Source organism: Ambystoma mexicanum, unplaced genomic scaffold, assembly GCF_040938575.1.
Source record: "Ambystoma mexicanum isolate Mex_15411 unplaced genomic scaffold, UKY_AmexF1_1 Mex_scaf52, whole genome shotgun sequence".
NCBI classification, from domain to species: Eukaryota; Metazoa; Chordata; class Amphibia; order Caudata; family Ambystomatidae; genus Ambystoma; species Ambystoma mexicanum.
Window position 1 is genome coordinate 1,685,996 of NW_027182469.1, and position 17,299 is coordinate 1,703,294.

The following is a 17,299-nucleotide window of genomic DNA, read 5'->3' on the forward strand; positions in this document are numbered from 1 at the left end:
TGCATTGCTTGTCTGTTTTCTGCGCAAAGAAAGCAATCTGCTGCCCTCTTTTAGCAGAAGATGGAACTGCAGTTTCAACTTAAGGCGGGAAACCTTCTATTATGCAAATAATTCCCAGAAGACCCCAGAAGCCCAGATTGAAAGGGTGTCAGCCTCGTGTGGCTGCAAAGATATCCCCTGAGTCCTGCGGTAGAAGTCTGGCTTTCCTGAGGCACGGTGCTCAGGGAACTGCACTCAGAGTAGCGACCCATACAAAGGCCACCCTCATCTACCAGTGTGCTTGCCTCTGTCCACTTTTCCTGTCTATAGAACCTGGCCGTTCGTGGCCGTTCGTGGCCAAGTGAGTGAGAAGGACTGCCAGGGCAGCGCAGCTCCCATTCACCCACCGGAGCTGGCGCCATCCTCATGCCACTGCAGTGCTCTGTTAAATCAGCTGCTCTGGGCTGCAATGGTCCAGAGCACTGTAGCGCCAGTGTGCAGCATGTAAGGCATTGGTGGTTCAGTGGTAGAATTCTCGCCTGCCACGCGGGAGGCCCGGGTTCGATTCCCGGCCAATGCATGAGCGTTTTGCACATGTACCTTTCGTTGACTTTGAAGCATCGTGAAAAGGAAGAGACCGAACAAAAAAACAAGCCTTGATTGCCTTGCTTGCCTTATTTCTGCTACTAGCGATCACTCTGCTGATCCCTTTTAGTAGAAGGGGCCGCTGCGCCTTGACTGGAAGCAGGGCAATCTCAGATTATGCAAAACGCTCATAGAGGCCCAGCCCGAGTAGGTGCCAGTCTCACACGTCTGCAAAGGCCTTCAATGAGGCTTTCAGCAGAAGTCAAGAGTTTACGAGTGACCATTCGCATGGAACTGGCAGGTGTGTTAAATCAAGCGCTCTACCGCAGTAATGCTGCTTGTCAAGCATTGGTAGTTCAGTGGTAGAATTCTCGCTTCCCAAGCGGGAGGCCCGGGTTCGATTCCCGGCCAATGCATGGCACTTTTGTAGACGTGTCTCTTGATATTTTAAAAGGCATGGGAAAAGAAAAATGGAAACGGTAGATAAGATGATTGCATTGCTTGTCTGTTTTCTGCGCAAAGAAAGCAATCTGCTGCCCTCTTTTAGCAGAAGATGGAACTGCAGTTTCAACTTAAGGCGGGAAACCTTCTATTATGCAAATAATTCCCAGAAGACCCCAGAAGCCCAGATTGAAAGGGTGTCAGCCTCGTGTGGCTGCAAAGATATCCCCTGAGTCCTGCGGTAGAAGTCTGGCTTTCCTGAGGCACGGTGCTCAGGGAACTGCACTCAGAGTAGCGACCCATACAAAGGCCACCCTCATCTACCAGTGTGCTTGCCTCTGTCCACTTTTCCTGTCTATAGAACCTGGCCGTTCGTGGCCGTTCGTGGCCAAGTGAGTGAGAAGGACTGCCAGGGCAGCGCAGCTCCCATTCACCCACCGGAGCTGGCGCCATCCTCATGTCACTGCAGTGCTCTGTTAAATCAGCTGCTCTGGGCTGCAATGGTCCAGAGCACTGTAGCGCCAGTGTGCAGCATGTAAGGCATTGGTGGTTCAGTGGTAGAATTCTCGCCTGCCACGCGGGAGGCCCGGGTTCGATTCCCGGCCAATGCATGAGCGTTTTGCACATGTACCTTTCGTTGACTTTGAAGCATCGTGAAAAGGAAGAGACCGAACAAAAAAACAAGCCTTGATTGCCTTGCTTGCCTTATTTCTGCTACTAGCGATCACTCTGCTGATCCCTTTTAGTAGAAGGGGCCGCTGCGCCTTGACTGGAAGCAGGGCAATCTCAGATTATGCAAACAGCTCATAGAGGCCCAGCCCGAGTAGGTGCCAGTCTCACACGTCTGCAAAGGCCTTCAATGAGGCTTTCAGCAGAAGTCAAGAGTTTACGAGTGACCATTCGCATGGAACTGGCAGGTGTGTTAAATCAAGCGCTCTACCGCAGTAATGCTGCTTGTCAGGCATTGGTAGTTCAGTGGTAGAATTCTCGCTTCCCAAGCGGGAGGCCCGGGTTCGATTCCCGGCCAATGCATGGCACTTTTGTAGACGTGTCTCTTGATATTTTAAAAGGCATGGGAAAAGAAAAATGGAAACGGTAGATAAGATGATTGCATTGCTTGTCTGTTTTCTGCGCAAAGAAAGCACTCTGCTGCCCTCTTTTAGCAGAAGATGGAACGGCAGTTTCAACTTAAGGCGGGAAACCTATTATGCAAATAATTCCCAGAAGACCCCAGAAGCCCAGATTGAAAGGGTGTCAGCCTCGTGTGGCTGCAAAGATATCCCCTGAGTCCTGCGGTAGAAGTCTGGCTTTCCTGAGGCACGGTGCTCAGGGAACTGCACTCAGAGTAGCGACCCATACAAAGGCCACCCTCATCTACCAGTGTGCTTGCCTCTGTCCACTTTTCCTGTCTATAGAACCTGGCCGTTCGTGGCCGTTCGTGGCCAAGTGAGTGAGAAGGACTGCCAGGGCAGCGCAGCTCCCATTCACCCACCGGAGCTGGCGCCATCCTCATGTCACTGCAGTGCTCTGTTAAATCAGCTGCTCTGGGCTGCAATGGTCCAGAGCACTGTAGCGCCAGTGTGCAGCATGTAAGGCATTGGTGGTTCAGTGGTAGAATTCTCGCCTGCCACGCGGGAGGCCCGGGTTCGATTCCCGGCCAATGCATGAGCGTTTTGCACATGTACCTTTCGTTGACTTTGAAGCATCGTGAAAAGGAAGAGACAGAACAAAAAAACAAGCCTTGATTGCCTTGCTTGCCTTATTTCTGCTACTAGCGATCACTCTGCTGATCCCTTTTAGTAGAAGGGGCCGCTGCGCCTTGACTGGAAGCAGGGCAATCTCAGATTATGCAAACAGCTCATAGAGGCCCAGCCCGAGTAGGTGCCAGTCTCACACGTCTGCAAAGGCCTTCAATGAGGCTTTCAGCAGAAGTCAAGAGTTTACGAGTGACCATTCGCATGGAACTGGCAGGTGTGTTAAATCAAGTGCTCTACCGCAGTAATGCTGCTTGTCAGGCATTGGTAGTTCAGTGGTAGAATTCTCGCTTCCCAAGCGGGAGGCCCGGGTTCGATTCCCGGCCAATGCATGGCACTTTTGTAGACGTGTCTCTTGATATTTTAAAAGGCATGGGAAAAGAAAAATGGAAACGGTAGATAAGATGATTGCATTGCTTGTCTGTTTTCTGCGCAAAGAAAGCACTCTGCTGCCCTCTTTTAGCAGAAGATGGAACGGCAGTTTCAACTTAAGGCGGGAAACCTATTATGCAAATAATTCCCAGAAGACCCCAGAAGCCCAGATTGAAAGGGTGTCAGCCTCGTGTGGCTGCAAAGATATCCCCTGAGTCCTGCGGTAGAAGTCTGGCTTTCCTGAGGCACGGTGCTCAGGGAACTGCACTCAGAGTAGCGACCCATACAAAGGCCACCCTCATCTACCAGTGTGCTTGCCTCTGTCCACTTTTCCTGTCTATAGAACCTGGCCGTTCGTGGCCGTTCGTGGCCAAGTGAGTGAGAAGGACTGCCAGGGCAGCGCAGCTCCCATTCACCCACCGGAGCTGGCGCCATCCTCATGTCACTGCAGTGCTCTGTTAAATCAGCTGCTCTGGGCTGCAATGGTCCAGAGCACTGTAGCGCCAGTGTGCAGCATGTAAGGCATTGGTGGTTCAGTGGTAGAATTCTCGCCTGCCACGCGGGAGGCCCGGGTTCGATTCCCGGCCAATGCATGAGTGTTTTGCACATGTACCTTTCGTTGACTTTGAAGCATCGTGAAAAGGAAGAGACCGAACAAAAAAACAAGCCTTGATTGCCTTGCTTGCCTTATTTCTGCTACTAGCGATCACTCTGCTGATCCCTTTTAGTAGAAGGGGCCGCTGCGCCTTGACTGGAAGCAGGGCAATCTCAGATTATGCAAAACGCTCATAGAGGCCCAGCCCGAGTAGGTGCCAGTCTCACACGTCTGCAAAGGCCTTCAATGAGGCTTTCAGCAGAAGTCAAGAGTTTACGAGTGACCATTCGCATGGAACTGGCAGGTGTGTTAAATCAAGCGCTCTACCGCAGTAATGCTGCTTGTCAAGCATTGGTAGTTCAGTGGTAGAATTCTCGCTTCCCAAGCGGGAGGCCTGGGTTCGATTCCCGGCCAATGCATGGCACTTTTGTAGACGTGTCTCTTGATATTTTAAAAGGCATGGGAAAAGAAAAATGGAAACGGTAGATAAGATGATTGCATTGCTTGTCTGTTTTCTGCGCAAAGAAAGCAATCTGCTGCCCTCTTTTAGCAGAAGATGGAACTGCAGTTTCAACTTAAGGCGGGAAACCTTCTATTATGCAAATAATTCCCAGAAGACCCCAGAAGCCCAGATTGAAAGGGTGTCAGCCTCGTGTGGCTGCAAAGATATCCCCTGAGTCCTGCGGTAGAAGTCTGGCTTTCCTGAGGCACGGTGCTCAGGGAACTGCACTCAGAGTAGCGACCCATACAAAGGCCACCCTCATCTACCAGTGTGCTTGCCTCTGTCCACTTTTCCTGTCTATAGAACCTGGCCGTTCGTGGCCGTTCGTGGCCAAGTGAGTGAGAAGGACTGCCAGGGCAGCGCAGCTCCCATTCACCCACCGGAGCTGGCGCCATCCTCATGCCACTGCAGTGCTCTGTTAAATCAGCTGCTCTGGGCTGCAATGGTCCAGAGCACTGTAGCGCCAGTGTGCAGCATGTAAGGCATTGGTGGTTCAGTGGTAGAATTCTCGCCTGCCACGCGGGAGGCCCGGGTTCGATTCCCGGCCAATGCATGAGCGTTTTGCACATGTACCTTTCGTTGACTTTGAAGCATCGTGAAAAGGAAGAGACCGAACAAAAAAACAAGCCTTGATTGCCTTGCTTGCCTTATTTCTGCTACTAGCGATCACTCTGCTGATCCCTTTTAGTAGAAGGGGCCGCTGCGCCTTGACTGGAAGCAGGGCAATCTCAGATTATGCAAAACGCTCATAGAGGCCCAGCCCGAGTAGGTGCCAGTCTCACACGTCTGCAAAGGCCTTCAATGAGGCTTTCAGCAGAAGTCAAGAGTTTACGAGTGACCATTCGCATGGAACTGGCAGGTGTGTTAAATCAAGCGCTCTACCGCAGTAATGCTGCTTGTCAAGCATTGGTAGTTCAGTGGTAGAATTCTCGCTTCCCAAGCGGGAGGCCCGGGTTCGATTCCCGGCCAATGCATGGCACTTTTGTAGACGTGTCTCTTGATATTTTAAAAGGCATGGGAAAAGAAAAATGGAAACGGTAGATAAGATGATTGCATTGCTTGTCTGTTTTCTGCGCAAAGAAAGCAATCTGCTGCCCTCTTTTAGCAGAAGATGGAACTGCAGTTTCAACTTAAGGCGGGAAACCTTCTATTATGCAAATAATTCCCAGAAGACCCCAGAAGCCCAGATTGAAAGGGTGTCAGCCTCGTGTGGCTGCAAAGATATCCCCTGAGTCCTGCGGTAGAAGTCTGGCTTTCCTGAGGCACGGTGCTCAGGGAACTGCACTCAGAGTAGCGACCCATACAAAGGCCACCCTCATCTACCAGTGTGCTTGCCTCTGTCCACTTTTCCTGTCTATAGAACCTGGCCGTTCGTGGCCGTTCGTGGCCAAGTGAGTGAGAAGGACTGCCAGGGCAGCGCAGCTCCCATTCACCCACCGGAGCTGGCGCCATCCTCATGTCACTGCAGTGCTCTGTTAAATCAGCTGCTCTGGGCTGCAATGGTCCAGAGCACTGTAGCGCCAGTGTGCAGCATGTAAGGCATTGGTGGTTCAGTGGTAGAATTCTCGCCTGCCACGCGGGAGGCCCGGGTTCGATTCCCGGCCAATGCATGAGCGTTTTGCACATGTACCTTTCGTTGACTTTGAAGCATCGTGAAAAGGAAGAGACCGAACAAAAAAACAAGCCTTGATTGCCTTGCTTGCCTTATTTCTGCTACTAGCGATCACTCTGCTGATCCCTTTTAGTAGAAGGGGCCGCTGCGCCTTGACTGGAAGCAGGGCAATCTCAGATTATGCAAACAGCTCATAGAGGCCCAGCCCGAGTAGGTGCCAGTCTCACACGTCTGCAAAGGCCTTCAATGAGGCTTTCAGCAGAAGTCAAGAGTTTACGAGTGACCATTCGCATGGAACTGGCAGGTGTGTTAAATCAAGCGCTCTACCGCAGTAATGCTGCTTGTCAGGCATTGGTAGTTCAGTGGTAGAATTCTCGCTTCCCAAGCGGGAGGCCCGGGTTCGATTCCCGGCCAATGCATGGCACTTTTGTAGACGTGTCTCTTGATATTTTAAAAGGCATGGGAAAAGAAAAATGGAAACGGTAGATAAGATGATTGCATTGCTTGTCTGTTTTCTGCGCAAAGAAAGCACTCTGCTGCCCTCTTTTAGCAGAAGATGGAACGGCAGTTTCAACTTAAGGCGGGAAACCTATTATGCAAATAATTCCCAGAAGACCCCAGAAGCCCAGATTGAAAGGGTGTCAGCCTCGTGTGGCTGCAAAGATATCCCCTGAGTCCTGCGGTAGAAGTCTGGCTTTCCTGAGGCACGGTGCTCAGGGAACTGCACTCAGAGTAGCGACCCATACAAAGGCCACCCTCATCTACCAGTGTGCTTGCCTCTGTCCACTTTTCCTGTCTATAGAACCTGGCCGTTCGTGGCCGTTCGTGGCCAAGTGAGTGAGAAGGACTGCCAGGGCAGCGCAGCTCCCATTCACCCACCGGAGCTGGCGCCATCCTCATGTCACTGCAGTGCTCTGTTAAATCAGCTGCTCTGGGCTGCAATGGTCCAGAGCACTGTAGCGCCAGTGTGCAGCATGTAAGGCATTGGTGGTTCAGTGGTAGAATTCTCGCCTGCCACGCGGGAGGCCCGGGTTCGATTCCCGGCCAATGCATGAGCGTTTTGCACATGTACCTTTCGTTGACTTTGAAGCATCGTGAAAAGGAAGAGACAGAACAAAAAAACAAGCCTTGATTGCCTTGCTTGCCTTATTTCTGCTACTAGCGATCACTCTGCTGATCCCTTTTAGTAGAAGGGGCCGCTGCGCCTTGACTGGAAGCAGGGCAATCTCAGATTATGCAAACAGCTCATAGAGGCCCAGCCCGAGTAGGTGCCAGTCTCACACGTCTGCAAAGGCCTTCAATGAGGCTTTCAGCAGAAGTCAAGAGTTTACGAGTGACCATTCGCATGGAACTGGCAGGTGTGTTAAATCAAGTGCTCTACCGCAGTAATGCTGCTTGTCAGGCATTGGTAGTTCAGTGGTAGAATTCTCGCTTCCCAAGCGGGAGGCCCGGGTTCGATTCCCGGCCAATGCATGGCACTTTTGTAGACGTGTCTCTTGATATTTTAAAAGGCATGGGAAAAGAAAAATGGAAACGGTAGATAAGATGATTGCATTGCTTGTCTGTTTTCTGCGCAAAGAAAGCACTCTGCTGCCCTCTTTTAGCAGAAGATGGAACGGCAGTTTCAACTTAAGGCGGGAAACCTATTATGCAAATAATTCCCAGAAGACCCCAGAAGCCCAGATTGAAAGGGTGTCAGCCTCGTGTGGCTGCAAAGATATCCCCTGAGTCCTGCGGTAGAAGTCTGGCTTTCCTGAGGCACGGTGCTCAGGGAACTGCACTCAGAGTAGCGACCCATACAAAGGCCACCCTCATCTACCAGTGTGCTTGCCTCTGTCCACTTTTCCTGTCTATAGAACCTGGCCGTTCGTGGCCGTTCGTGGCCAAGTGAGTGAGAAGGACTGCCAGGGCAGCGCAGCTCCCATTCACCCACCGGAGCTGGCGCCATCCTCATGTCACTGCAGTGCTCTGTTAAATCAGCTGCTCTGGGCTGCAATGGTCCAGAGCACTGTAGCGCCAGTGTGCAGCATGTAAGGCATTGGTGGTTCAGTGGTAGAATTCTCGCCTGCCACGCGGGAGGCCCGGGTTCGATTCCCGGCCAATGCATGAGTGTTTTGCACATGTACCTTTCGTTGACTTTGAAGCATCGTGAAAAGGAAGAGACCGAACAAAAAAACAAGCCTTGATTGCCTTGCTTGCCTTATTTCTGCTACTAGCGATCACTCTGCTGATCCCTTTTAGTAGAAGGGGCCGCTGCGCCTTGACTGGAAGCAGGGCAATCTCAGATTATGCAAAACGCTCATAGAGGCCCAGCCCGAGTAGGTGCCAGTCTCACACGTCTGCAAAGGCCTTCAATGAGGCTTTCAGCAGAAGTCAAGAGTTTACGAGTGACCATTCGCATGGAACTGGCAGGTGTGTTAAATCAAGCGCTCTACCGCAGTAATGCTGCTTGTCAAGCATTGGTAGTTCAGTGGTAGAATTCTCGCTTCCCAAGCGGGAGGCCTGGGTTCGATTCCCGGCCAATGCATGGCACTTTTGTAGACGTGTCTCTTGATATTTTAAAAGGCATGGGAAAAGAAAAATGGAAACGGTAGATAAGATGATTGCATTGCTTGTCTGTTTTCTGCGCAAAGAAAGCAATCTGCTGCCCTCTTTTAGCAGAAGATGGAACTGCAGTTTCAACTTAAGGCGGGAAACCTTCTATTATGCAAATAATTCCCAGAAGACCCCAGAAGCCCAGATTGAAAGGGTGTCAGCCTCGTGTGGCTGCAAAGATATCCCCTGAGTCCTGCGGTAGAAGTCTGGCTTTCCTGAGGCACGGTGCTCAGGGAACTGCACTCAGAGTAGCGACCCATACAAAGGCCACCCTCATCTACCAGTGTGCTTGCCTCTGTCCACTTTTCCTGTCTATAGAACCTGGCCGTTCGTGGCCGTTCGTGGCCAAGTGAGTGAGAAGGACTGCCAGGGCAGCGCAGCTCCCATTCACCCACCGGAGCTGGCGCCATCCTCATGCCACTGCAGTGCTCTGTTAAATCAGCTGCTCTGGGCTGCAATGGTCCAGAGCACTGTAGCGCCAGTGTGCAGCATGTAAGGCATTGGTGGTTCAGTGGTAGAATTCTCGCCTGCCACGCGGGAGGCCCGGGTTCGATTCCCGGCCAATGCATGAGCGTTTTGCACATGTACCTTTCGTTGACTTTGAAGCATCGTGAAAAGGAAGAGACCGAACAAAAAAACAAGCCTTGATTGCCTTGCTTGCCTTATTTCTGCTACTAGCGATCACTCTGCTGATCCCTTTTAGTAGAAGGGGCCGCTGCGCCTTGACTGGAAGCAGGGCAATCTCAGATTATGCAAAACGCTCATAGAGGCCCAGCCCGAGTAGGTGCCAGTCTCACACGTCTGCAAAGGCCTTCAATGAGGCTTTCAGCAGAAGTCAAGAGTTTACGAGTGACCATTCGCATGGAACTGGCAGGTGTGTTAAATCAAGCGCTCTACCGCAGTAATGCTGCTTGTCAAGCATTGGTAGTTCAGTGGTAGAATTCTCGCTTCCCAAGCGGGAGGCCCGGGTTCGATTCCCGGCCAATGCATGGCACTTTTGTAGACGTGTCTCTTGATATTTTAAAAGGCATGGGAAAAGAAAAATGGAAACGGTAGATAAGATGATTGCATTGCTTGTCTGTTTTCTGCGCAAAGAAAGCAATCTGCTGCCCTCTTTTAGCAGAAGATGGAACTGCAGTTTCAACTTAAGGCGGGAAACCTTCTATTATGCAAATAATTCCCAGAAGACCCCAGAAGCCCAGATTGAAAGGGTGTCAGCCTCGTGTGGCTGCAAAGATATCCCCTGAGTCCTGCGGTAGAAGTCTGGCTTTCCTGAGGCACGGTGCTCAGGGAACTGCACTCAGAGTAGCGACCCATACAAAGGCCACCCTCATCTACCAGTGTGCTTGCCTCTGTCCACTTTTCCTGTCTATAGAACCTGGCCGTTCGTGGCCGTTCGTGGCCAAGTGAGTGAGAAGGACTGCCAGGGCAGCGCAGCTCCCATTCACCCACCGGAGCTGGCGCCATCCTCATGTCACTGCAGTGCTCTGTTAAATCAGCTGCTCTGGGCTGCAATGGTCCAGAGCACTGTAGCGCCAGTGTGCAGCATGTAAGGCATTGGTGGTTCAGTGGTAGAATTCTCGCCTGCCACGCGGGAGGCCCGGGTTCGATTCCCGGCCAATGCATGAGCGTTTTGCACATGTACCTTTCGTTGACTTTGAAGCATCGTGAAAAGGAAGAGACAGAACAAAAAAACAAGCCTTGATTGCCTTGCTTGCCTTATTTCTGCTACTAGCGATCACTCTGCTGATCCCTTTTAGTAGAAGGGGCCGCTGCGCCTTGACTGGAAGCAGGGCAATCTCAGATTATGCAAACAGCTCATAGAGGCCCAGCCCGAGTAGGTGCCAGTCTCACACGTCTGCAAAGGCCTTCAATGAGGCTTTCAGCAGAAGTCAAGAGTTTACGAGTGACCATTCGCATGGAACTGGCAGGTGTGTTAAATCAAGTGCTCTACCGCAGTAATGCTGCTTGTCAGGCATTGGTAGTTCAGTGGTAGAATTCTCGCTTCCCAAGCGGGAGGCCCGGGTTCGATTCCCGGCCAATGCATGGCACTTTTGTAGACGTGTCTCTTGATATTTTAAAAGGCATGGGAAAAGAAAAATGGAAACGGTAGATAAGATGATTGCATTGCTTGTCTGTTTTCTGCGCAAAGAAAGCACTCTGCTGCCCTCTTTTAGCAGAAGATGGAACGGCAGTTTCAACTTAAGGCGGGAAACCTATTATGCAAATAATTCCCAGAAGACCCCAGAAGCCCAGATTGAAAGGGTGTCAGCCTCGTGTGGCTGCAAAGATATCCCCTGAGTCCTGCGGTAGAAGTCTGGCTTTCCTGAGGCACGGTGCTCAGGGAACTGCACTCAGAGTAGCGACCCATACAAAGGCCACCCTCATCTACCAGTGTGCTTGCCTCTGTCCACTTTTCCTGTCTATAGAACCTGGCCGTTCGTGGCCGTTCGTGGCCAAGTGAGTGAGAAGGACTGCCAGGGCAGCGCAGCTCCCATTCACCCACCGGAGCTGGCGCCATCCTCATGTCACTGCAGTGCTCTGTTAAATCAGCTGCTCTGGGCTGCAATGGTCCAGAGCACTGTAGCGCCAGTGTGCAGCATGTAAGGCATTGGTGGTTCAGTGGTAGAATTCTCGCCTGCCACGCGGGAGGCCCGGGTTCGATTCCCGGCCAATGCATGAGTGTTTTGCACATGTACCTTTCGTTGACTTTGAAGCATCGTGAAAAGGAAGAGACCGAACAAAAAAACAAGCCTTGATTGCCTTGCTTGCCTTATTTCTGCTACTAGCGATCACTCTGCTGATCCCTTTTAGTAGAAGGGGCCGCTGCGCCTTGACTGGAAGCAGGGCAATCTCAGATTATGCAAAACGCTCATAGAGGCCCAGCCCGAGTAGGTGCCAGTCTCACACGTCTGCAAAGGCCTTCAATGAGGCTTTCAGCAGAAGTCAAGAGTTTACGAGTGACCATTCGCATGGAACTGGCAGGTGTGTTAAATCAAGCGCTCTACCGCAGTAATGCTGCTTGTCAAGCATTGGTAGTTCAGTGGTAGAATTCTCGCTTCCCAAGCGGGAGGCCTGGGTTCGATTCCCGGCCAATGCATGGCACTTTTGTAGACGTGTCTCTTGATATTTTAAAAGGCATGGGAAAAGAAAAATGGAAACGGTAGATAAGATGATTGCATTGCTTGTCTGTTTTCTGCGCAAAGAAAGCAATCTGCTGCCCTCTTTTAGCAGAAGATGGAACTGCAGTTTCAACTTAAGGCGGGAAACCTTCTATTATGCAAATAATTCCCAGAAGACCCCAGAAGCCCAGATTGAAAGGGTGTCAGCCTCGTGTGGCTGCAAAGATATCCCCTGAGTCCTGCGGTAGAAGTCTGGCTTTCCTGAGGCACGGTGCTCAGGGAACTGCACTCAGAGTAGCGACCCATACAAAGGCCACCCTCATCTACCAGTGTGCTTGCCTCTGTCCACTTTTCCTGTCTATAGAACCTGGCCGTTCGTGGCCGTTCGTGGCCAAGTGAGTGAGAAGGACTGCCAGGGCAGCGCAGCTCCCATTCACCCACCGGAGCTGGCGCCATCCTCATGCCACTGCAGTGCTCTGTTAAATCAGCTGCTCTGGGCTGCAATGGTCCAGAGCACTGTAGCGCCAGTGTGCAGCATGTAAGGCATTGGTGGTTCAGTGGTAGAATTCTCGCCTGCCACGCGGGAGGCCCGGGTTCGATTCCCGGCCAATGCATGAGCGTTTTGCACATGTACCTTTCGTTGACTTTGAAGCATCGTGAAAAGGAAGAGACCGAACAAAAAAACAAGCCTTGATTGCCTTGCTTGCCTTATTTCTGCTACTAGCGATCACTCTGCTGATCCCTTTTAGTAGAAGGGGCCGCTGCGCCTTGACTGGAAGCAGGGCAATCTCAGATTATGCAAAACGCTCATAGAGGCCCAGCCCGAGTAGGTGCCAGTCTCACACGTCTGCAAAGGCCTTCAATGAGGCTTTCAGCAGAAGTCAAGAGTTTACGAGTGACCATTCGCATGGAACTGGCAGGTGTGTTAAATCAAGCGCTCTACCGCAGTAATGCTGCTTGTCAAGCATTGGTAGTTCAGTGGTAGAATTCTCGCTTCCCAAGCGGGAGGCCCGGGTTCGATTCCCGGCCAATGCATGGCACTTTTGTAGACGTGTCTCTTGATATTTTAAAAGGCATGGGAAAAGAAAAATGGAAACGGTAGATAAGATGATTGCATTGCTTGTCTGTTTTCTGCGCAAAGAAAGCAATCTGCTGCCCTCTTTTAGCAGAAGATGGAACTGCAGTTTCAACTTAAGGCGGGAAACCTTCTATTATGCAAATAATTCCCAGAAGACCCCAGAAGCCCAGATTGAAAGGGTGTCAGCCTCGTGTGGCTGCAAAGATATCCCCTGAGTCCTGCGGTAGAAGTCTGGCTTTCCTGAGGCACGGTGCTCAGGGAACTGCACTCAGAGTAGCGACCCATACAAAGGCCACCCTCATCTACCAGTGTGCTTGCCTCTGTCCACTTTTCCTGTCTATAGAACCTGGCCGTTCGTGGCCGTTCGTGGCCAAGTGAGTGAGAAGGACTGCCAGGGCAGCGCAGCTCCCATTCACCCACCGGAGCTGGCGCCATCCTCATGTCACTGCAGTGCTCTGTTAAATCAGCTGCTCTGGGCTGCAATGGTCCAGAGCACTGTAGCGCCAGTGTGCAGCATGTAAGGCATTGGTGGTTCAGTGGTAGAATTCTCGCCTGCCACGCGGGAGGCCCGGGTTCGATTCCCGGCCAATGCATGAGCGTTTTGCACATGTACCTTTCGTTGACTTTGAAGCATCGTGAAAAGGAAGAGACAGAACAAAAAAACAACCCTTGATTGCCTTGCTTGCCTTATTTCTGCTACTAGCGATCACTCTGCTGATCCCTTTTAGTAGAAGGGGCCGCTGCGCCTTGACTGGAAGCAGGGCAATCTCAGATTATGCAAACAGCTCATAGAGGCCCAGCCCGAGTAGGTGCCAGTCTCACACGTCTGCAAAGGCCTTCAATGAGGCTTTCAGCAGAAGTCAAGAGTTTACGAGTGACCATTCGCATGGAACTGGCAGGTGTGTTAAATCAAGTGCTCTACCGCAGTAATGCTGCTTGTCAGGCATTGGTAGTTCAGTGGTAGAATTCTCGCTTCCCAAGCGGGAGGCCCGGGTTCGATTCCCGGCCAATGCATGGCACTTTTGTAGACGTGTCTCTTGATATTTTAAAAGGCATGGGAAAAGAAAAATGGAAACGGTAGATAAGATGATTGCATTGCTTGTCTGTTTTCTGCGCAAAGAAAGCACTCTGCTGCCCTCTTTTAGCAGAAGATGGAACGGCAGTTTCAACTTAAGGCGGGAAACCTATTATGCAAATAATTCCCAGAAGACCCCAGAAGCCCAGATTGAAAGGGTGTCAGCCTCGTGTGGCTGCAAAGATATCCCCTGAGTCCTGCGGTAGAAGTCTGGCTTTCCTGAGGCACGGTGCTCAGGGAACTGCACTCAGAGTAGCGACCCATACAAAGGCCACCCTCATCTACCAGTGTGCTTGCCTCTGTCCACTTTTCCTGTCTATAGAACCTGGCCGTTCGTGGCCGTTCGTGGCCAAGTGAGTGAGAAGGACTGCCAGGGCAGCGCAGCTCCCATTCACCCACCGGAGCTGGCGCCATCCTCATGTCACTGCAGTGCTCTGTTAAATCAGCTGCTCTGGGCTGCAATGGTCCAGAGCACTGTAGCGCCAGTGTGCAGCATGTAAGGCATTGGTGGTTCAGTGGTAGAATTCTCGCCTGCCACGCGGGAGGCCCGGGTTCGATTCCCGGCCAATGCATGAGCGTTTTGCACATGTACCTTTCGTTGACTTTGAAGCATCGTGAAAAGGAAGAGACCGAACAAAAAAACAAGCCTTGATTGCCTTGCTTGCCTTATTTCTGCTACTAGCGATCACTCTGCTGATCCCTTTTAGTAGAAGGGGCCGCTGCGCCTTGACTGGAAGCAGGGCAATCTCAGATTATGCAAAACGCTCATAGAGGCCCAGCCCGAGTAGGTGCCAGTCTCACACGTCTGCAAAGGCCTTCAATGAGGCTTTCAGCAGAAGTCAAGAGTTTACGAGTGACCATTCGCATGGAACTGGCAGGTGTGTTAAATCAAGCGCTCTACCGCAGTAATGCTGCTTGTCAAGCATTGGTAGTTCAGTGGTAGAATTCTCGCTTCCCAAGCGGGAGGCCTGGGTTCGATTCCCGGCCAATGCATGGCACTTTTGTAGACGTGTCTCTTGATATTTTAAAAGGCATGGGAAAAGAAAAATGGAAACGGTAGATAAGATGATTGCATTGCTTGTCTGTTTTCTGCGCAAAGAAAGCAATCTGCTGCCCTCTTTTAGCAGAAGATGGAACTGCAGTTTCAACTTAAGGCGGGAAACCTTCTATTATGCAAATAATTCCCAGAAGACCCCAGAAGCCCAGATTGAAAGGGTGTCAGCCTCGTGTGGCTGCAAAGATATCCCCTGAGTCCTGCAGTAGAAGTCTGGCTTTCCTGAGGCACGGTGCTCAGGGAACTGCACTCAGAGTAGCGACCCATACAAAGGCCACCCTCATCTACCAGTGTGCTTGCCTCTGTCCACTTTTCCTGTCTATAGAACCTGGCCGTTCGTGGCCGTTCGTGGCCAAGGGAGTGAGAAGGACTGCCAGGGCAGCGCAGCTCCCATTCACCCACCGGAGCTGGCGCCATCCTCATGTCACTGCAGTGCTCTGTTAAATCAGCTGCTCTGGGCTGCAATGGTCCAGAGCACTGTAGCGCCAGTGTGCAGCATGTAAGGCATTGGTGGTTCAGTGGTAGAATTCTCGCCTGCCACGCGGGAGGCCCGGGTTCGATTCCCGGCCAATGCATGAGCGTTTTGCACATGTACCTTTCGTTGACTTTGAAGCATCGTGAAAAGGAAGAGACCGAACAAAAAAACAAGCCTTGATTGCCTTGCTTGCCTTATTTCTGCTACTAGCGATCACTCTGCTGATCCCTTTTAGTAGAAGGGGCCGCTGCGCCTTGACTGGAAGCAGGGCAATCTCAGATTATGCAAACAGCTCATAGAGGCCCAGCCCGAGTAGGTGCCAGTCTCACACGTCTGCAAAGGCCTTCAATGAGGCTTTCAGCAGAAGTCAAGAGTTTACGAGTGACCATTCGCATGGAACTGGCAGGTGTGTTAAATCAAGTGCTCTACCGCAGTAATGCTGCTTGTCAGGCATTGGTAGTTCAGTGGTAGAATTCTCGCTTCCCAAGCGGGAGGCCCGGGTTCGATTCCCGGCCAATGCATGGCACTTTTGTAGACGTGTCTCTTGATATTTTAAAAGGCATGGGAAAAGAAAAATGGAAACGGTAGATAAGATGATTGCATTGCTTGTCTGTTTTCTGCGCAAAGAAAGCACTCTGCTGCCCTCTTTTAGCAGAAGATGGAACGGCAGTTTCAACTTAAGGCGGGAAACCTATTATGCAAATAATTCCCAGAAGACCCCAGAAGCCCAGATTGAAAGGGTGTCAGCCTCGTGTGGCTGCAAAGATATCCCCTGAGTCCTGCGGTAGAAGTCTGGCTTTCCTGAGGCACGGTGCTCAGGGAACTGCACTCAGAGTAGCGACCCATACAAAGGCCACCCTCATCTACCAGTGTGCTTGCCTCTGTCCACTTTTCCTGTCTATAGAACCTGGCCGTTCGTGGCCGTTCGTGGCCAAGTGAGTGAGAAGGACTGCCAGGGCAGCGCAGCTCCCATTCACCCACCGGAGCTGGCGCCATCCTCATGCCACTGCAGTGCTCTGTTAAATCAGCTGCTCTGGGCTGCAATGGTCCAGAGCACTGTAGCGCCAGTGTGCAGCATGTAAGGCATTGGTGGTTCAGTGGTAGAATTCTCGCCTGCCACGCGGGAGGCCCGGGTTCGATTCCCGGCCAATGCATGAGCGTTTTGCACATGTACCTTTCGTTGACTTTGAAGCATCGTGAAAAGGAAGAGACCGAACAAAAAAACAAGCCTTGATTGCCTTGCTTGCCTTATTTCTGCTACTAGCGATCACTCTGCTGATCCCTTTTAGTAGAAGGGGCCGCTGCGCCTTGACTGGAAGCAGGGCAATCTCAGATTATGCAAAACGCTCATAGAGGCCCAGCCCGAGTAGGTGCCAGTCTCACACGTCTGCAAAGGCCTTCAATGAGGCTTTCAGCAGAAGTCAAGAGTTTACGAGTGACCATTCGCATGGAACTGGCAGGTGTGTTAAATCAAGCGCTCTACCGCAGTAATGCTGCTTGTCAAGCATTGGTAGTTCAGTGGTAGAATTCTCGCTTCCCAAGCGGGAGGCCCGGGTTCGATTCCCGGCCAATGCATGGCACTTTTGTAGACGTGTCTCTTGATATTTTAAAAGGCATGGGAAAAGAAAAATGGAAACGGTAGATAAGATGATTGCATTGCTTGTCTGTTTTCTGCGCAAAGAAAGCAATCTGCTGCCCTCTTTTAGCAGAAGATGGAACTGCAGTTTCAACTTAAGGCGGGAAACCTTCTATTATGCAAATAATTCCCAGAAGACCCCAGAAGCCCAGATTGAAAGGGTGTCAGCCTCGTGTGGCTGCAAAGATATCCCCTGAGTCCTGCGGTAGAAGTCTGGCTTTCCTGAGGCACGGTGCTCAGGGAACTGCACTCAGAGTAGCGACCCATACAAAGGCCACCCTCATCTACCAGTGTGCTTGCCTCTGTCCACTTTTCCTGTCTATAGAACCTGGCCGTTCGTGGCCGTTCGTGGCCAAGTGAGTGAGAAGGACTGCCAGGGCAGCGCAGCTCCCATTCACCCACCGGAGCTGGCGCCATCCTCATG

At 51.5% G+C, this 17,299-nt stretch overlaps 32 non-coding genes across 32 annotated transcripts; all 32 read left to right on the forward strand.

Annotated features, from left to right (window-relative positions):
- Nucleotides 1-488: 488 nt before the first annotated feature.
- Nucleotides 489-559, forward strand: TRNAG-GCC (transfer RNA glycine (anticodon GCC)). The gene has a single exon. It is a non-coding gene; the product is annotated as a tRNA-Gly (tRNA).
- Nucleotides 560-909: 350 nt separating this feature from the next.
- Nucleotides 910-980, forward strand: TRNAG-CCC (transfer RNA glycine (anticodon CCC)). Its single transcript has one exon. It is a non-coding gene; the product is annotated as a tRNA-Gly (tRNA).
- A 565-nt stretch (nucleotides 981-1,545) lies between these two features.
- Nucleotides 1,546-1,616, forward strand: TRNAG-GCC (transfer RNA glycine (anticodon GCC)). Its single transcript has one exon. It is a non-coding gene; the product is annotated as a tRNA-Gly (tRNA).
- Nucleotides 1,617-1,966: 350 nt separating this feature from the next.
- On the forward strand, nucleotides 1,967-2,037 carry TRNAG-CCC (transfer RNA glycine (anticodon CCC)). Its single transcript has one exon. It is a non-coding gene; the product is annotated as a tRNA-Gly (tRNA).
- A 562-nt stretch (nucleotides 2,038-2,599) lies between these two features.
- Nucleotides 2,600-2,670, forward strand: TRNAG-GCC (transfer RNA glycine (anticodon GCC)). Its single transcript has one exon. It is a non-coding gene; the product is annotated as a tRNA-Gly (tRNA).
- A 350-nt stretch (nucleotides 2,671-3,020) lies between these two features.
- On the forward strand, nucleotides 3,021-3,091 carry TRNAG-CCC (transfer RNA glycine (anticodon CCC)). The gene has a single exon. It is a non-coding gene; the product is annotated as a tRNA-Gly (tRNA).
- A 562-nt stretch (nucleotides 3,092-3,653) lies between these two features.
- TRNAG-GCC (transfer RNA glycine (anticodon GCC)) lies at nucleotides 3,654-3,724 on the forward strand. Its single transcript has one exon. It is a non-coding gene; the product is annotated as a tRNA-Gly (tRNA).
- Nucleotides 3,725-4,074: 350 nt separating this feature from the next.
- On the forward strand, nucleotides 4,075-4,145 carry TRNAG-CCC (transfer RNA glycine (anticodon CCC)). Its single transcript has one exon. It is a non-coding gene; the product is annotated as a tRNA-Gly (tRNA).
- A 565-nt stretch (nucleotides 4,146-4,710) lies between these two features.
- TRNAG-GCC (transfer RNA glycine (anticodon GCC)) lies at nucleotides 4,711-4,781 on the forward strand. The gene has a single exon. It is a non-coding gene; the product is annotated as a tRNA-Gly (tRNA).
- Nucleotides 4,782-5,131: 350 nt separating this feature from the next.
- TRNAG-CCC (transfer RNA glycine (anticodon CCC)) lies at nucleotides 5,132-5,202 on the forward strand. Its single transcript has one exon. It is a non-coding gene; the product is annotated as a tRNA-Gly (tRNA).
- A 565-nt stretch (nucleotides 5,203-5,767) lies between these two features.
- Nucleotides 5,768-5,838, forward strand: TRNAG-GCC (transfer RNA glycine (anticodon GCC)). The gene has a single exon. It is a non-coding gene; the product is annotated as a tRNA-Gly (tRNA).
- A 350-nt stretch (nucleotides 5,839-6,188) lies between these two features.
- Nucleotides 6,189-6,259, forward strand: TRNAG-CCC (transfer RNA glycine (anticodon CCC)). Its single transcript has one exon. It is a non-coding gene; the product is annotated as a tRNA-Gly (tRNA).
- Nucleotides 6,260-6,821: 562 nt separating this feature from the next.
- On the forward strand, nucleotides 6,822-6,892 carry TRNAG-GCC (transfer RNA glycine (anticodon GCC)). The gene has a single exon. It is a non-coding gene; the product is annotated as a tRNA-Gly (tRNA).
- A 350-nt stretch (nucleotides 6,893-7,242) lies between these two features.
- TRNAG-CCC (transfer RNA glycine (anticodon CCC)) lies at nucleotides 7,243-7,313 on the forward strand. The gene has a single exon. It is a non-coding gene; the product is annotated as a tRNA-Gly (tRNA).
- Nucleotides 7,314-7,875: 562 nt separating this feature from the next.
- On the forward strand, nucleotides 7,876-7,946 carry TRNAG-GCC (transfer RNA glycine (anticodon GCC)). The gene has a single exon. It is a non-coding gene; the product is annotated as a tRNA-Gly (tRNA).
- A 350-nt stretch (nucleotides 7,947-8,296) lies between these two features.
- On the forward strand, nucleotides 8,297-8,367 carry TRNAG-CCC (transfer RNA glycine (anticodon CCC)). The gene has a single exon. It is a non-coding gene; the product is annotated as a tRNA-Gly (tRNA).
- A 565-nt stretch (nucleotides 8,368-8,932) lies between these two features.
- On the forward strand, nucleotides 8,933-9,003 carry TRNAG-GCC (transfer RNA glycine (anticodon GCC)). The gene has a single exon. It is a non-coding gene; the product is annotated as a tRNA-Gly (tRNA).
- A 350-nt stretch (nucleotides 9,004-9,353) lies between these two features.
- TRNAG-CCC (transfer RNA glycine (anticodon CCC)) lies at nucleotides 9,354-9,424 on the forward strand. The gene has a single exon. It is a non-coding gene; the product is annotated as a tRNA-Gly (tRNA).
- A 565-nt stretch (nucleotides 9,425-9,989) lies between these two features.
- TRNAG-GCC (transfer RNA glycine (anticodon GCC)) lies at nucleotides 9,990-10,060 on the forward strand. The gene has a single exon. It is a non-coding gene; the product is annotated as a tRNA-Gly (tRNA).
- Nucleotides 10,061-10,410: 350 nt separating this feature from the next.
- Nucleotides 10,411-10,481, forward strand: TRNAG-CCC (transfer RNA glycine (anticodon CCC)). The gene has a single exon. It is a non-coding gene; the product is annotated as a tRNA-Gly (tRNA).
- A 562-nt stretch (nucleotides 10,482-11,043) lies between these two features.
- TRNAG-GCC (transfer RNA glycine (anticodon GCC)) lies at nucleotides 11,044-11,114 on the forward strand. The gene has a single exon. It is a non-coding gene; the product is annotated as a tRNA-Gly (tRNA).
- A 350-nt stretch (nucleotides 11,115-11,464) lies between these two features.
- On the forward strand, nucleotides 11,465-11,535 carry TRNAG-CCC (transfer RNA glycine (anticodon CCC)). Its single transcript has one exon. It is a non-coding gene; the product is annotated as a tRNA-Gly (tRNA).
- Nucleotides 11,536-12,100: 565 nt separating this feature from the next.
- On the forward strand, nucleotides 12,101-12,171 carry TRNAG-GCC (transfer RNA glycine (anticodon GCC)). Its single transcript has one exon. It is a non-coding gene; the product is annotated as a tRNA-Gly (tRNA).
- Nucleotides 12,172-12,521: 350 nt separating this feature from the next.
- On the forward strand, nucleotides 12,522-12,592 carry TRNAG-CCC (transfer RNA glycine (anticodon CCC)). The gene has a single exon. It is a non-coding gene; the product is annotated as a tRNA-Gly (tRNA).
- A 565-nt stretch (nucleotides 12,593-13,157) lies between these two features.
- Nucleotides 13,158-13,228, forward strand: TRNAG-GCC (transfer RNA glycine (anticodon GCC)). The gene has a single exon. It is a non-coding gene; the product is annotated as a tRNA-Gly (tRNA).
- Nucleotides 13,229-13,578: 350 nt separating this feature from the next.
- Nucleotides 13,579-13,649, forward strand: TRNAG-CCC (transfer RNA glycine (anticodon CCC)). Its single transcript has one exon. It is a non-coding gene; the product is annotated as a tRNA-Gly (tRNA).
- Nucleotides 13,650-14,211: 562 nt separating this feature from the next.
- TRNAG-GCC (transfer RNA glycine (anticodon GCC)) lies at nucleotides 14,212-14,282 on the forward strand. The gene has a single exon. It is a non-coding gene; the product is annotated as a tRNA-Gly (tRNA).
- A 350-nt stretch (nucleotides 14,283-14,632) lies between these two features.
- TRNAG-CCC (transfer RNA glycine (anticodon CCC)) lies at nucleotides 14,633-14,703 on the forward strand. The gene has a single exon. It is a non-coding gene; the product is annotated as a tRNA-Gly (tRNA).
- A 565-nt stretch (nucleotides 14,704-15,268) lies between these two features.
- Nucleotides 15,269-15,339, forward strand: TRNAG-GCC (transfer RNA glycine (anticodon GCC)). The gene has a single exon. It is a non-coding gene; the product is annotated as a tRNA-Gly (tRNA).
- A 350-nt stretch (nucleotides 15,340-15,689) lies between these two features.
- Nucleotides 15,690-15,760, forward strand: TRNAG-CCC (transfer RNA glycine (anticodon CCC)). The gene has a single exon. It is a non-coding gene; the product is annotated as a tRNA-Gly (tRNA).
- A 562-nt stretch (nucleotides 15,761-16,322) lies between these two features.
- On the forward strand, nucleotides 16,323-16,393 carry TRNAG-GCC (transfer RNA glycine (anticodon GCC)). Its single transcript has one exon. It is a non-coding gene; the product is annotated as a tRNA-Gly (tRNA).
- A 350-nt stretch (nucleotides 16,394-16,743) lies between these two features.
- On the forward strand, nucleotides 16,744-16,814 carry TRNAG-CCC (transfer RNA glycine (anticodon CCC)). The gene has a single exon. It is a non-coding gene; the product is annotated as a tRNA-Gly (tRNA).
- Nucleotides 16,815-17,299: the final 485 nt, after the last annotated feature.